Here is a 16,429-nt window from a genome sequence, read left to right as displayed (position 1 = left end):
ACTCAGTTAAGATAAACAAAGAAATTCCCATGCACTGAAAAGGAAAACCTATTAACTGATTAAACATGTGAATCAGTTGATAAACGGGTTATCAAAGTTCTGAAAACATTTTTAACAATGACCCTTCCTGCCATTTTTAACAATGACCCATAAAAGCTAGAATAATTCAGCACTTTACAGGAAACCAACTGGACAGAAAACAGAAAGTGTTTCAGATCTAAGAAGCTGCAGCTCTCCAATGTGAGCTGACAAATTCAGGCACTAATTATCAGTAAAGCAGAGATAAACATTTTAGTTACCAATTAAAAACTTTGGACATTTTTTTCCGAGGTTTCTAATTCTTTTCAGCACACAGGAAAAATTACCAGTTTTAGCCCACCTGATGTACACTTGCAATTTGTTCCCATTCATTCCTTGTTTCAGGGTTTTCAAATAACTATCAAAATACTTATTAAAAAAAACTCCTTAATTTTCAGGATATATTGAAGGTCTGGAAGCAGATACAAATGCAAAAACTCGTATTTTTCTCTAAATACTCATTCAAATCCCAATTCAGAAAGAACTCCACTTGAAACAGGTGAGCAAAAGTAAAAAGCTAATATCTCGACTTTATCAAAAATATGAATTTCCTTCTTCGTATAGTTCAAGAAAGGTAAGTTGAAAAAAGCCTGCTAAGCCCAGCCCCTGGGCGCGATGTTACAGACAACTCCAGAAGAGCTCAGAGCAATTTTTGGGGGCAAGAGAAAAGAGGAATTCAGGTGCCAAATTAGGACCCCTTCAGGTTAACCAAAACCATCACAGTTCCTCAAACAGGAACCAAAAGTATTTAAAGAAAATGCCAACTATGGATTTTGCCAAGAGGTTAGAGAAATATTCAAATCCAAGGCACTTTTCAGAGCATTTCATACAAATGCTCGTCACCTATTCCTCTTCCCCGCGTACTTTGTATTAGCCAGATAAACCAGGCATTAAACAAAACACACCCAAATCCTACATGCTATTTCTGCACAGCTTTGTGGCAAAGAAATTGTCTATAACTTCCTTTTGCCTTTCATCATCAGAAAGGCCAGTCTAGCTAAAAAGCACCATCGTAAGTCAATGAAATCCCCAAACACAAGGTATTCGCCAGGGTCTTGTACAGCTTCTAACAGCCAGCCAAGATTTTGACACAAAACTTTTCCACCAGCTAAGGACTTTTTAAGGAGTCATAGAAAAAGACTGAAACTTTCACCCAAGTACTGCAGAGAACTGGAAGTAAGTTAAAATGGTCAGTATTTAAACATTTGGTTTTACAATGGTCTTTAAACAATCTAGCCTTTGTATAAAAAAAAATGAAAAATCCTCTCAGCTTTCTCCTAAGCTCCAATAATACAGCACAGTGAATTAAAAGCCAGAGTGAAAAGCCAATACTCTATTTTCATTCCAGAAACACAACATTTAAAGGTAATCAAACAAGGCATTTGCTAACTTGGGAGCATAAATAAAAAGAAAATAACCAGAGGGTTTTAATTCCATAAAGTCTGCTACCATTCCTGGGAACATGGTATCTCAGAAGCGTGGTGTGCTCGTGGCATAGGAAGACCTGATTTATTTGGCTCCAAGCCTGAGCTCGGGAAGAACCATGGTGTGCTTTTGAAAGAGGAAGAAGAAGCTCAGAGGCCTATTTCTGAAAGATTTAGATGTATTTCATTTAGATGAACTTGGAATATGGCTGAGACCCATGCAGACCCTGGACTTGGAGACGATGCGCTCAGCACCTCTCCGTACAGAGCTCTTCAGTTCGTCAAATCCCAGCAGAGCTGAATGCACAAAGGGCTCCATACTTCGGCTCTGTAATTTGCAAAAGATGTAGAAGCTGCCCAGTTCATCTGCTGAAGGTCACGCTGCACTTTGCTGGTCGGCAGAAACAAAGAGCAGCAGAACAGCCTGTTCTCCCCACCACCTTCCTCCCGCTGCCCCCTCTCCACAGCACGAAGCTCCCAGCGGGAGCCACCGCCTGACCGAGGTTTTTTAACTGTGTGTGTGCAGAAACTCTGAAAAAGTTTCTACGTAATTCCTGGCTCAAATAATTCCTCCTCCTCTGCCCACGAGCTGGACTCCATCTGTACTTTGTGTGAAGTACAGGAAGGCATTCTTCCCCACTGATAATAAAATACTATAAAACATTTCTTGAAGCTAGGTTCGGCGTACAAATCTGCAGTCGTTTTTGCAGCCCCTTGTTCCTCCTGCTTATCTCACACCTTTTAGGAGCAGCTCTCACCTGGCGCAGTGCAGCCGCTTTGTAAAACCATACCCAACACAGCAACTGCTCGATTCCAAATGCTGCAGTGACCGGCTGCTCTGCTGGGTGCCTTAAAGGGTTTTAAAGCTTTCAGAAGGTGAGAACACAGAACTCTCGAGCCACCTTCTTCCAGATGACCCAGAACCAAGTTGCCCACAGTGATCTCTAAAAATTTCTAGTGTCTGTTAATAGAAACTCGGTTACCCAGAAATACATTTACAGCTGTAGCTTCTTTATGCATCCCAGTTGTATCAGTACTCAGTTAAATGGGTTTCCTGTTCTACTTGGATATTTCTGCGGTTACACATAACATTTGCTCTTTGTTCTTCTAGGGATGAAACCTGAGTAGAGCTGTAAAAGCATAAAAAAGTGGTGCTGAGGCTCACGATACAGCTCAAGAGCAGAATAGTGCTGCAGATAATTGATAACACATACAAAATATTTATATTTTGATATGGATGTAGCTGCGGGAGTAACACAGGGACAAGTTGCCCTACTACTGCAGCAAGGGCAGATACACCTTACCTGTTAAAAAACTTGAGTGCATCCAACAAGTCTAACGTGGATTGTTTGCCTGGTCTTGTCAGTGAAAAAGCCCCTGGGATAGAGAAATGCCCCAGCACATCCTGCTGGTCTGACTGTCACAGTGAGCCCCACCAGGATCTCTGGGCAGCACCGGCAGGACACGTGGGGACACAAAGCAGCCTGCTGGGCATCACTGTGTGCAAACAGCAACCACTGGAGATCAAAGGGAAAAAGCAAAGAGGACAAGAAGAGCAATGGGAAAAAAGAGAAATTCCTGCGAAGAGCCAAGCACTCTATTTTTTCAAAGAAAATTTAGAAAAAGAAAAAAAAAAAAGTGATGGGGGAGGCTTTCCAAAAAATTCTGAGATCAGAAATCTTGAGATCAGAAATCTGCTTTGCAATGCACGATCTCTTTCTGGAAAGACAGCACCATTTTCAAAACTGAGACTCAAACTTTGCAGGTGAAGGCAAAAGTTTTTCTGCAAACTGCAGCTTCGTTTGGGAAATGTCACAATAAAATATTTCAATTCTCAGTACTCTTGAGGCAATTTTTCAAATTGAATCATTCACTGAAATCGCCAAAGATTGACAAAACAGAGCAACGGTGCAAATCTGCACCAAAAGAGATTAGGGGGAAAAAAGAGTTAACAATGACCCCGTTCTACTTCGGAACGCCTTTTTTTAAAAATAAACCATGTGTAAAAAAATCACTGTCTGTAACATTATAGTTTTCAAAGATTGTGCAGCCAGGAATTACAGATAAGCCCTCTTAAGACCATAAAGAAAAATCTTTTGATAGCGCTCAGCATATTGAACTCGCTTCTCCTCGTATGTGCAGCAATAAAGCTGTCAAGCAACACAGAAAGGAGCGCTAAGCATTTCAAGACTCAGACACATGAACTTCTATTAACCTATATTAACATGTAATTGGTGCTGTGAGCACACTGTTCTCAGTGTCAAGTGCTTGTAAAGAACACAAGGAAAATCTTTCCCTGCGAGACAGCACAGGGGAACTGCTGTACTGTCCTACAAACGTCTGCAACACTCGTACTGGCAAACACTACATCGATATGTATGAGTTACCCCTGGAAACTTCCCATATGGTTAGTAAATTTTCGAATGGAAAGATGTTATTTCACTTTAATAACTTCCACGTTTTACATCACACCAAGTAGTTGCTAGTTTGCTGAAGTCTACGAGCTGAACGAACGATTTCAGCGTGATCGTATCTGGCTGCTTCAGGTCTTTGAACAACCTGCAGTCACAGAAAGGCACCGCGGGACATGTGGTTACTTGCTTCAAAGCTCTGAGATACCCTGGCCAAATCAGAGGTAGGAGATTTAGGATACAACCTCAGCTCCCATTCACTCCTGCTGGCTGTGTCTGAGACTGACGGTAACACACCTGAAATCCCTCTGGAAGCAGGGGACGGAACCATGCAAGGAGCACCACAGCACGGACAGCTGCTCCACGTCACCTGCAATCAGCAGCTCAGGGACCTCCGCACCGCTCCACAGGCACTGCGATGATGCAGGCACCTTTTAAGATGTAAGAGAAGTGAGGGTGAGAGGGGATACACAGGGCTCTCTGTAAAGAAATCAGAAGGGAAAAGGGCAGGAAGAAGAGACATTTAATCTAAAGGAAAACATTTCCACAACAAGCAGTGGATATAAGCCAACCATTAATAAATTTCTCATAGAAATTAGAAAAGGGTGCAGAAAGATTCTGGCACGGCCTTCCAGCAGGAAGGGAGAAACACAAACCACACAAAAATGTTACTGTGTTTTCAAATGGATGTTTATGAATTCACAGAGGAGATGAGAGGACGTAGTGACCTGTGATAGCAGGGACTGGGCTTTCTCAGTTCTTCCCCTGGACTTGTGCTTCGTGATCCATCAGGCACCCTCCCTTTCCAAATGGAGAGATATTCTGGCACTTGTTTAATGCTCGCAGACCACAAGGGTTTGACCAAAAAGATGATGTAGGATGATTCTCAAAGAGCGAGATACGACTGCCTAGAGTTGGATGTGTGTGCAGAGGGCTGATCTTTTATTCTGTTGAGGACACTGCTGATGTAGATGAACACGCTGCTGTGCCTAACATGCTGCTCAAGTCCTTCGCCCATCTTCCAGACATTACCAGCCTGACTCGCAAGCAGAGCTCTTCCTGTAATGGTGTCCTAACTGCAAGTCACAGTGAGCAGGCAGCGAGTGCTCCAAGCTGAGCAGATTCCCCTGAGCTGGGGATAATTCCCATGGGGTGAGCTATCAGATGCCCCAATACCAGAGGACCAAAGGGATGTGGCTATCCAGCCAAGCTGGAAAGAAGAAAGAGAGAAGAAAGGTGTGATAACCCTCACCCGGTAAAGGGTCAGCCAAAATGGGGGCAGTTGAATGAGAGAGCAGAGCAGTAACACCTAACATCACCGCCCTGCCATACCGAAATTGGCTGTCTTTTCTGGAATTGCTTCTGTGAACCCTACTGTGCTTCTTTAAATTGTTCCTGGGCAGGTAGCTCTGGTTAAACTTCCACTTACTGGAAGCAGGGGCAGCACATCAGCACGCCTGGCTGAGCAGGGAATTACCGAGCTGACTCTCCAGCTTTCGTAAAAACACGGTGGGAGTTGAAGGTGCATTTGCTCCTTCGGGTTTCATTCCACGCATTGTGAGCTGCCTCCCTCGCCTTTCACCATCTTGCTTTAACAAATATAACCTGGGGGGTATTTCAGAGCCTGCATCCTCACCCCAGGTTAAAGTGGTTGCTGATGACAGACAGAGCTAAGCACACACGGTCAGAACCTGAGCTCTCAGGCAAGAAGCACGTAGCTAAACTTTGCCAAATTACTTTCAGAAAAGCCCCGACTGAAAGGGATCTTCATTGTAAAATGCTGAAAGACACATTCATGGAAACCCCCAGAACCTGCTGAACTGCAAAGGCAAAAGGCAGGAAGCAGCCTGGGGTTTCTGCCTCTCTCTGAACTGCTCCTTTTCAGCTGATGACCACATTGGATTAATGGGCTCCAGAGCAAGGCACTTCACAGAGGACCCGCACACGACCGACCCCAGGAGCAGGGGGAGTTCCAGTGGAGCTGGATGGACTGCAGAGTCCCGCAGAGCTGGAGCAGGCTTAGGTCTGCTGACATTTATGCCAGCAGTGAACAGGGCTCTTTCCAAGGAATTGCATCAAATCACTTTTTCTCTTCTCTTCCCCCTAACTCTGGTTTAAACACACCACCACTGCTCAAAGGTTCGGCCATCGGGCTGTTGTAACTGGGGCTGTCTGATGATCTTCCACCTCTGCACAGCTTCAGTGCCATCCCCATCACTCCATCATGGGAGATGTCTGCTAGACATGCTTTGGGGATGAGAGCAACAATAAATAAATAAATAAATAAATAAATAAATAAATAAATAAATAAAGTTTTTTTTTTTTTTTAAAAAAAAGACATCCTCCCAATTCAGCTGTGTTTCTATGGCATCCCCAACAACGGAGCTGACCAGAAGCTGTGCTAACAGTGCTTGTGTACAACCTTCTTAAATTCACACGGTGAAACTTCACCAGCAGACATGTGAAGTCAAAGGGATTTAGGAGCCACCAAATGCTTAGTACAGAGGAGCTCCCTTGATCATCACAAGCTTCTACTTCTCAGAACACAAGAGCAGAAAAAAGGAAGGATTAGGCACTGTTAATGCATGCCGTTCTCCTTCACTTTCCTGGCACCAGCGTCCTTTCATGTGGTAGTTTGTTTTCCTACAACATAGTTTCAGAAATACATCTCTCCAAACATCTGGAAAACATCCACTTGCTCTGCCCACCAGAGCAGGAACCTGAGTAAATTACACTGCTGTGTACTCCACCAGGGCCACGTTTGTGGATTACCTCTACCCTCATCTAAAGACTGGCTTCAGAGCTCATTTTGTGGTTACCTGAAAGCCTGCCATTGCCTCGTGAGAGCTTTGCACAACACATCTCCTGACGTGTTGAAGGCTTTGGTGCCTCTGTCCCTGACAGCCCTGCCTCCTTTTAACCCTCCCCAGTTGCCATAGATCATCCTGGGATGAAAGAACTCGTGATACGCAGTACCATATGTTTAACTCTGCAAACAAAGAACAAGCAGCAGCTCACCTCTGAAGACTGAACACCAATTCTCATGTGGAACAAGCTCTTTTGTAGCCTTGAGACAAAGGCCATTTGCATCCTGGACAGAAAGAGGAGCCAGGAAGGCACAGGCAAGCAACGTGCAGGACCATCTTCCCCTGCCTCTGCTGTTCCAGCATCCACAGCCCCACCAAGCATTCCATGAGATCGCTCCTACCTCCGTTACATGCAGCTCTAGGTGCCTTTCCATCCTGATCCCAGCACCCCTATTTACTGAGAGCAGAAGCTCACTGCCTGTGCACACAAGACGCAAACCATTTCAAGCAAAGTACACCCAAATGGTTTCATCTTTTCTCCCAAGACTTATTTCAACCCGAGCAACCTACTTCTTCAAATCTTCTTGACAGAAAGGACAGGACATTATTTCACACAGTGACCGCCGGAATTGGCCATCCAACAGTTCCCTTTTGTAATGCAAAAGCTGAAACAACCAACAGTAACCAAGATTTAGGATACGATGGCATTTGCTAACCATTTCATTGAATCGAATGTATACGAGCAGCAAAAGGAAACATCAACAAATTCCAGATGCAGAATGTAATTTTGTTTGGATGGCAGAATGTTTCATATTGTTTTCTATAGGAGGGAAAAAAAAAAGTCATCATTAAAGCAGTGGAATTTCAGTAAACTATGTTTTGGGTTACAGCCCAGAATAGTTACACTTGGCAGTTCAGAGGCACGGGTAAAATATTCCAAGGTTCATAAATCCTTGACTTTAATTTGTAGATATAGGTTACAGCTTTAGTATCACTGCAAGGGGGTAAATCATGCTCCCACCTAAACAGCTGCCAAAGGGCCCTGTACCAAGCCTTTCAGCTCTACTGGGCAGCTTTTAGGAAAAGCATACATCAATGTCTTTCGGGTTCCCATGCCAGTCAGATACTATATACTCACAGTAGAAGGCTTCCTTGGCTGGAGCAGGCTCTGCAGCACCTATTTTTAACTCACATGCTTAGATGGTAGTGACCCATAAAGGAAAAGATAGCTGGAGGTGGACTGGAAATGAGCAGGGTGATTCCTCTCTCACATCAGGCTACATCAACTATCTCAGTCCTGCAGGCTCAGGATGAGGAAAGGGTTTGGAACTGATAGAAATTAATTTGGAAAACCAAGAATCCAGCAGCATTCAGTGGCCTATAACCAATTTCATTTAATTTGCATTCTCTGGAACAAGTTAAAGGCTTCCAGCAGCACATGCCTATGAAAAAAACAGCTAATAATGTCTGGGAAAAGTTATTTGACTAAGATCTCATTTGGTATTAGACACATCATCTGCGTGCTTCTTTCAAAGCCTGGGTTCTTTGCTGTGTTAAATTCAGCATTTCAGAAACTGCAAACAGGCCATGGGTAGGATGCTGGTTTGTACAACAAAGACCTTACAACTAAGAGCTGTCACACGGGCCATGCCAGGACACGATAATAAACCTGTAGGTGAAGCACCAGACAGTCCCAGCAGACTGAACTCTGCAGCTAGCACCCAAGCAGTCCCATCAGACCACTGCCCACAAAGTCATTTTTTAATTCCTCTGGCATACATGCTTAGAAGAACTCTGAGATTTGTCTCTGGACTAAAGGTGACATTTATCCATTCTGTTCAAACCTTTAGATACAACCAAACCAAAACAAAATTTCACTCTAAAAGAAAATTAAATTAGTAGTTATAACTTAAACTAGTGAATAACCAAAGGCTGAAAACTCCACGCTGAAGAAGGACCTGAAGAAATTCCACTGCAATCAGTGGGCAGGGGGACTTGTCCACCATTTGAAAGTAGATCCTCAACCCAACAAATTACAGAGTTGGTATTGGGAGAGCCAGGATGTCGTCTGTAACAGTGCAAAGTGTTAGTTCGGGAAAATATTGCCTTCCTTCCAGGCCTCTGTCACTGCCCGGTTGATTTCAGTTCACTTTTGTAGTAGTTGCATAATTCTTCCCCTCATATTCCCTCTCAGGAGTCTTTCCTGGAATCCTGTCTTTGGAAATTATGTGATTTTCTTTGCATCAGACATACTCTGAACTTCTGCGCCCTGCCTATAAGGCACATTTCCCCCAGAGGTACCTCCGAATTTGGTACCTATAAGTCTGCCCATTTTTGCATGGTGACAAAGCAATCTTTCTTCCTAAGACACAACCTTTGGTTTTTAATTAGTTACAACAAGGTCACGGGAAGGGCTTTCTTTAAAGAGAAAAACAACAACAAGTAAAGAGCAGTTTTGTTAACTCGTGTGTCCTGCCACTCCTGTAGGGTAGCCGAGGCTTCTTCAAAACACCCCGACTGACACCTCTGTTAAGCTAGCTCTCTCAAACAGTTCCCAATTTCTGGAGAAATTGTGTCCCTTATAATTTAGACAGGCTTTCTTTGTTCTCTGAATTCCTGCTCACCCACACCAGCTCTGCAAATGCAGTACGAGGCTGAGCCAGACTCCTCCGAGCCACTGGCCCTCCCATAGCCCCACAAGAGCACCAGGCCTTTGGGTGGTTTGCCCTGAGACGTTGGTTCCTCGCTGCCTGTTTTTACTGACAGCCTCCTATTAAAGGCAACACATCCACCCAGTGACCATCCAATACCCTGGTCACCATCTAGCAGTCCCAAATTACAGAGCAGCACGGAGCCAAACCCCCAGAAAGTGCTAACCCAAATTAAAAATGCTCCCGGAGAGGGAGGAAATTGGGGCCTTGTGTGTTATGGTCTCATGGCGCCTCCACCTCGGAGCATTTGCAGCCTTCTACCAAAGCGTGCAGGAGGCTGTGTAGAAACCTAAATGCCATTTGCACTTCTCTGTTACTACCTGACACACACAATGACCATAACATCTCGTTATTTGGGTTCCCATGGACCCAGACCCTCAGACATATTCAAACCTGGGAGGCTTGGGGCTCGTGGTTATGGTACGTAGCACATCCAGGTATAACCAGAAACAGTAAATGCCCTTTACAAAATGACCATCTGGCCCCAAAGCCTGCCTTTAGAGCAGGGCAGGAGATGGATGTAAGCAGGCAGAACACAAGGAAATGCATCCAGCTCAGTAGTGGCAACCCAAGCAGGTCAAGCCGAGCCAGCCCAGCAGCAGGCCGAGCCACACTCCTCAGAGCGCTGGTTCTCACCTCACTCTGCTCCAACCAGCGGCTGTGGTTCACCTCCAGACATCCTGAAGGTGCTCGGCCACTGGGAAGAGCCAGGCAAAAACTGCAGGCAAGGTGGCGAGGGATTTGTGTGCCTGTGCCTGCAAACCCAGGCAGCACAGCTGAGGTCAAAAGCGGGCCGCGAGGCATTGTATCGGGAAGGGGCTCCGCATCTAAGCTCGCATCCGGCCTGCAACAATTTCTCTTTTATATCTTATTTACATCGCTGTCTGAATAGAAACACAGCGAGTGAGGTTCAGTTACAATGGTAAACAAGAATTTCAGGTTTAAGCTTTGATTTAGACGATCTGTTTTCTGATAGTGCCTGTGTGAATTGTGCCGCTCGGTTATTTCTGGCATAGCAGCGGGCAGAGTTTATAAACAGGTAACCTACAACAATGTTTCCTCATTCCCCTGCCTGCTTAATACGCTGAAGGATCACCTAAATTTAAAACAATATATTTAAAACATTAGGAATCATTTCCTGGAGTGTTGCCTAGTTTGTTTTAAACTTTTTTTTAACAACAAAAAAAAAAAGCCTAAACTGTGAATGTTTGTTTATTGCTTTTCTTTTTCAATTGTATTTATTTCTGTGCTTGTAGGAGTGGAAACACATAACTTTTTTATTTTTACAACAGCCCTTTCAAAAAAGGAAGTCAATTGTGCTCCTATTTGTGTGCGTTTTTCAACAGAGGTCCTTAAGGTATGAGAAAGTGGACCTTAAAATTATAGCTAAGATTAATTTAAAAGGTTATATATATATATATATATACTAATGAGTAATTTGCAATCATGTTTAGAGATGCCTACTTAAAAGAAATAGATGATGCCTATTTCATTTTTTTTCTTTAAATTTCAGACTTCCCTAAATTCCATAATTTAACAGTCTGGAGGCTTTAAAGACCCCCTCCCGCAGCCTCCCCGGGGATACTTCCTAGAGCTCTGAGCACCAACAGATAAGCGCTCTGTGATGGTGCTCACGCCGCTTGCTGCATTGTTTCTTTTCCCCCAATTTTCAGAGAACCCCAGCAATGAAACTGCCACTCCCTCGGTGAGAAGACTCGTTCCCATCAATAGATGGCAAAGCAAGGAAAAAAAAAACACAATGCAGTGCTCTAAACCTTTGTTCAGCTTGCCGCTGTAAGCATCACGATTTTCAAAGTATTTATAGTTTACAACCTAAAGTAACTGAAAAAAACTATTTTTGTGCCCTACCTTCAGCTAATGCTGACTTTAATTTTTTTAAGACTCAAGTGTAGCAGCCGCAGAGGTACGAGCATGGAAGAACAGTAAGGGTACATTTCAGTGCTGACAGGAGGAGAGCACCCGACTGCGTATTCCTGGTGATTCCTTCAGCACGTGTTCCTCCACGGGCACGGAGGGCTTTGTGCTAAGCCCCATGAAGATACTCCTTCCTTTTGCAAGCGTGCCTCCACTGCGCAGCTGGGCTTGGGCCACCTCTCTCATGAGATTGACCCCTGGCCTTGCACCGCCTGCTCCACTCCACGCTTCCTTTCCCCAGGGACAGGCCGGGGAGGGTTGTATTTCACGGCTGCCATTCCAAAGCGAAAGCTAGAAATCCAAGAGTCTTGACTTAATAAATAAAATTCCAGCCCCATTCACGGCGGTGATGTCTCAGTTTACACGGAGAGTTGACAGAGTTTTCTGCTGGCTAAGGCGCTCGAGTGAGTTACGGCGATGAAGGAAGACCCAAGAATGTTGATTAATAGATATTGCAATCTAAACAGAGGGCCCAAATTCACATCCATCCCAGCAGCCGTCGGGGAAAGCCAGAGGGCAGGGCTGGAGTGGCAACCAGAGATTCAGCCACGGGCAGTATGAGCAGCACCCTCCCAACATCGAGCAACACTTTGTTCTCTGCAAATCCTGCCACAACTCATGTTTGAAAAACTCTAAATATCAGCACGGAGCCAATGCAGTTAAGGGCCTGGGCTGGGTGAGAAACCTTCCAACCCTCTCCCAATTCAGGAGTGTTTTCACATCAAGAGCTTCTATTACTTTGATCCTTACTCCTACCTATCCAGGTAATTTTACAGCTCCAAAGGCATATCCAACATCCTCATTTTCACTGATTACCAGCAGTCTTGCTACTACATCACCTATAAAAGAGGTATTTTTCCATTTACACCCCAGTGACAAAAGAAAACGGAGCCACATCTAACCCTAACAGAAATCACCTGTCAAGCTCAGCCATCCCAGCAGAGCATCCAGCTCACGGTTACTGCAGATCACTCCCCAGAAACTCAGATGCTTATGAGGAATACTTTTTCCAATTTCAGATGAACGGCTACTTCTGGCATGATGACAATGCAATAAACACACATTTCAAAGCTACTTTCGTCACGTTCCTCTGTTGTTCGCTGGACAGTCGCCAGAAAGAATAAAAACGTTACCCAGGGGTGAGCTCTCCGAAGGCATTAGGTGCTGGAGCTCAAGTTCTCTGCTGATGGATCTAACAGAACTCACAGAACCTTAATTATGAGGATAGAAATAATTCTGAGTTCAGTGTGAGATTTATGCAAAGCAATGCAATACAACTTTTTTTTTTTTTTAATTAGGCAAAGCAAAACACAATTAGCCCTCTAATATTGTGATTGGAGATTTCTCAAAAGAAAGAAGAGAAACCAGAACAAAAACCAAAACGCGCGCTCACGGGGAGGCTAGGAACCATCAGTCATCTGTTAAATGAAACCTGTTCTTTCTTTCAGATTAGCTACTGTCTAGTGGTACATAATTAATATTGATTTGAAAGGCAGCCTGCCCAAGGGATCCCGAATAAGTGATTGTAGTACATGCTGACAAATGAAATATCATAATGGCCAGTTTACAGCATGACTTGAATGAATTTCTAACAGTAGGAGAGGTTTTTTTCCCCCCTCAGACTTCCAAAAGTCTAAATTCTAGTTTGTCCAGATTTTAAATATTGGAAAAAGGAAATTATTTTTGAAGAATCTGGAAAGTCCTATTCTGTTTTTTCAAAACCTTTAATCAGTTTTTCATGTCAAGCCTAGACTGCGTGTCTCAGTGAAGGAATTCCTCAGTGAAAGTCAGTGGACTAAACAATGGCATTAAAAACTGCATTCCTACGTGGTTTCTGTGTGCATGTTCAGTTAGCCAGAGCTCTCCCAACACAATTAGGGAAAGGAGGGCTAGAGGTCAGTGCTGGAACCTAGGATTTTAGCAACCTGATTTTCATTTCTTGCCCTGCTATGAGACTGTGCAAGTCTCCACCTTTTTGTGTCTTATTTTCATACCTGTGAAAAGAGGGTACCACGATCACCTCCCAGAGACGTGGAAAGGATAAAAGCTGAAGAAAATTAGGCCTCTGATAGAAGAGTGACTGACCAAAGGGTAGAAGACCCTCACCTTCTGCAGACAACCTTGTCTAACACACTTGTTTTCACAAATGCAGTGAAGGGACCAAACACCAAAATGTTGAGCACTTTTAACTGGAATGTTGCCTAATAAATACATCCAGTAGCTTCCTTGGAGGGAAAAAAAAACAAACAGAGGTGGGAAAAAAAAATGGTTATTTATCCCCCCATCAAGCCTCTTCCCTCAGAGCCACACATACAGCCAATGCAGCATTTGGCTCATCAGAGGGAGTGAGACTCTGGTGAGGAGGATTGGAGTTTGGGGAGAGGAAGGAGGAAGCTCTCCGTGCTCCCTTCTATCCTGCCTTTCCTCTCCTGAGCAGAGGACTCAGGGAATCGGTAGGAGCATACTTGTGGTGAGAACATCATAAAGGGATGAGTAAAAGGATAAGCCAAAAGGTGTTTGCACAAATAAATCAGCTGCTGCGTAAGGAACCTACTTACACTCTGCGCTCACAATAAAGGGCTTTCCCTCAGCTCTGCAATGACCTGTGCAAGAAGCAGCATCAGAGCTACGCAGGCTTCTTACCCTGGCAGGTTATCCACATATATTAACTCCTGAAATGAGGTTATTCTGAGAATGAAACTGAGATTCCCGGAGTAGACAGTAACATTACATAATTTAGTAGAAGCTGTGCTCATGACCAGGACAGGACCTGGACAGATTTCCTATGTTTCCATGAAACATCCCATTTCCCTCTATACAATCCTATCTCAGGAAACAAACAAAACAAAACAAAACAAAATCTATTAATTGTAGGTTCTGAGACTGAAGAAGGAAATGGAAAGTTATATTAAGAAAAAAAGGGGGACACTTTAAAAAAGAAAAAAAAAAAGCTGTAACCAACTGCTAGAAGTAGATACGTGTGTATCTTTGGGGCACCCTTTGGTGCTGAAGCAAAGCTAAATTTTAGAATCTCTCCTTCTTCTTCAGCTTACTTTTGAACAAGAACATTGAATTGTAGATTTGCCTGAATAAAAAAATTGGGATTAATCCCAGAAATTATTAACATATCTCGATAAAATTATTTAATCTCCTTAAACTCTTTGTCTTCAAGTCCAAAACATTTTAAAGCTTACCGTGTAAATCCCAGGCTTCTGAGCATCCTGCTGAATTCAACAGAACAGAAAGTCTAAGGCATCATTAAAAATAACACATTGTTTGCATTTTTCATAAAGACATCAAGAGTATTTCATCTCTCTGAAACACGATCTCCCACAGGGAATTACGGATGAGCAAAAACAGAACAAGTGGAAGTTAAATAATTTTTTTTTTAAATGCCAAGAAGCCAACGGGTTAAGCTCTCAATTTATCTTTGTTTCTGCAAAGATACAACACTATTTCAGAGACATTAAGAGTAAGACCACACCTGTGTTTCTTTAGCGGTGGCCTGCTGAAAATATTTGTCAGGCATTGTGTCAGAATCCAGAGCACATTCTTTCACTTTATGATTAACCTTTAAGGAGATTATGTTGGGAAAACGCTCAAAGTGACATTCATACTAAATTAACTGCGTTCGTACTGGAAAGGTTTTACCCTTGAAGTCGGCGGTGGTTTTCAAACAAAGCTTAAGCCAGCCACAGAGTACATGTCCGTAGGAAACAGAATACGGAACCAAATGCTGAGAACAAGCCAGGGACGTCTTGAAATTTAGGCTGTAGTAAATTCAATACTCTACAGAAAAAAAAAAAGACAGATGAGAGAAACTGACCCTTCTTTTAATAAGGTCTGGTCCTAGAGATGAGCAAATCACCTTCGGTTAAGCAAAACCTGACCAGGACCTGGACTCATGTTGCAAACAGAGCCCTTCTTCCCCTCGTCCCATAAATACCCCAAACATCTATAAAAAGTTCGGCCACCTCTGACGGGCCTGGCACTGCTCCAGCCTGTTCCTCCTGACAGGGCTCGCTCCCTGGATCCATGTCAGCTGGGGCGACTCCAGCCTCGTTTCATTGAGCGGTTATCTCAGAGACTAAAGCAAAAGTCAGAGCCTGCCTCAATCTGGGCACTTGGCCAAATCCGCAAAGACAAAGAACTTTGTCCAGCACAATGCTAATAAATGATTACACCCTCCCTTTGCAAAACATTAATTCACTTCACTCGGGGCATAGGGCTCCTTTTTCAACTCTGCAGTAGGGGTTTAAAGAAAAAAAAAAACAACATGTCCATTTGTGAAGCAACTGCAACAAGACCTGATCAAACCTATTTTCTTACAATCACCTTGAGCAGACTCCCTCGTCCCACACCAGTGATCAGCAGCACAAATGAAGAGGGAAGGCCAACACAGAAGTGAAGGCAATCTGCGTGTTTTAGAAAAGGCACGACAGCACAGCACAAAGGCTCGGCTGCGTTCCCTGGGTATGGCCACTTATGGTGCTGACCACGAGAAGCAGGACCCCTGAGCGCCCAGGTTCTCACCTTCTTCTGTTTCAGTACAGGTTGGGGACAGCTGTCCACCTGCCCCAGCACTCTGCGTTGGACCCTTGCCTGACCCACATGGCTGTTCTTAAATCCTCTGTGCAAAATAATGGAGCATGGGGCCAAGTCCTGCACCTCTGCTGGGGAGGATGGCAAAGCTGCCGAGGGCCGGTGCTGCTCGCTAGCAGCCATTTGGAGTGCAGAGCCTCAGAAGCTCAACAGCCCTCAAAGCCATGGGAGAGCATTTCATGTTCTTGAGCACCATCTGCTGGTACCTGGGCCACTGACACTAGCACAGCCACCTCTTAGGGGGAGCTCAGCTCCTGGGACTCCTCTTTGAGAGGGAAGGACCAGGGCTTCCTCCTGCCCAGCTGCTGAGCTGCTTCCTCGCCCATCTCAGCAGTTCCCAGGCAGTGCCTTACACGTGCCAGCAGCAGGCCGATGAAGCCTCGTCCTTTCAGAGGGAACATCCCTAAGGGAGACAAGTCCAGGGACCTGTAACAGCATTTTAATTTGGATTAAAAATGTGA

This window comes from Aythya marila (assembly GCF_965140915.1).
Source record: "Aythya marila genome assembly, chromosome: 11".
Lineage (NCBI taxonomy): Eukaryota > Metazoa > Chordata > Aves > Anseriformes > Anatidae > Aythya > Aythya marila.
This window is presented reverse-complemented; position numbering follows the sequence as displayed.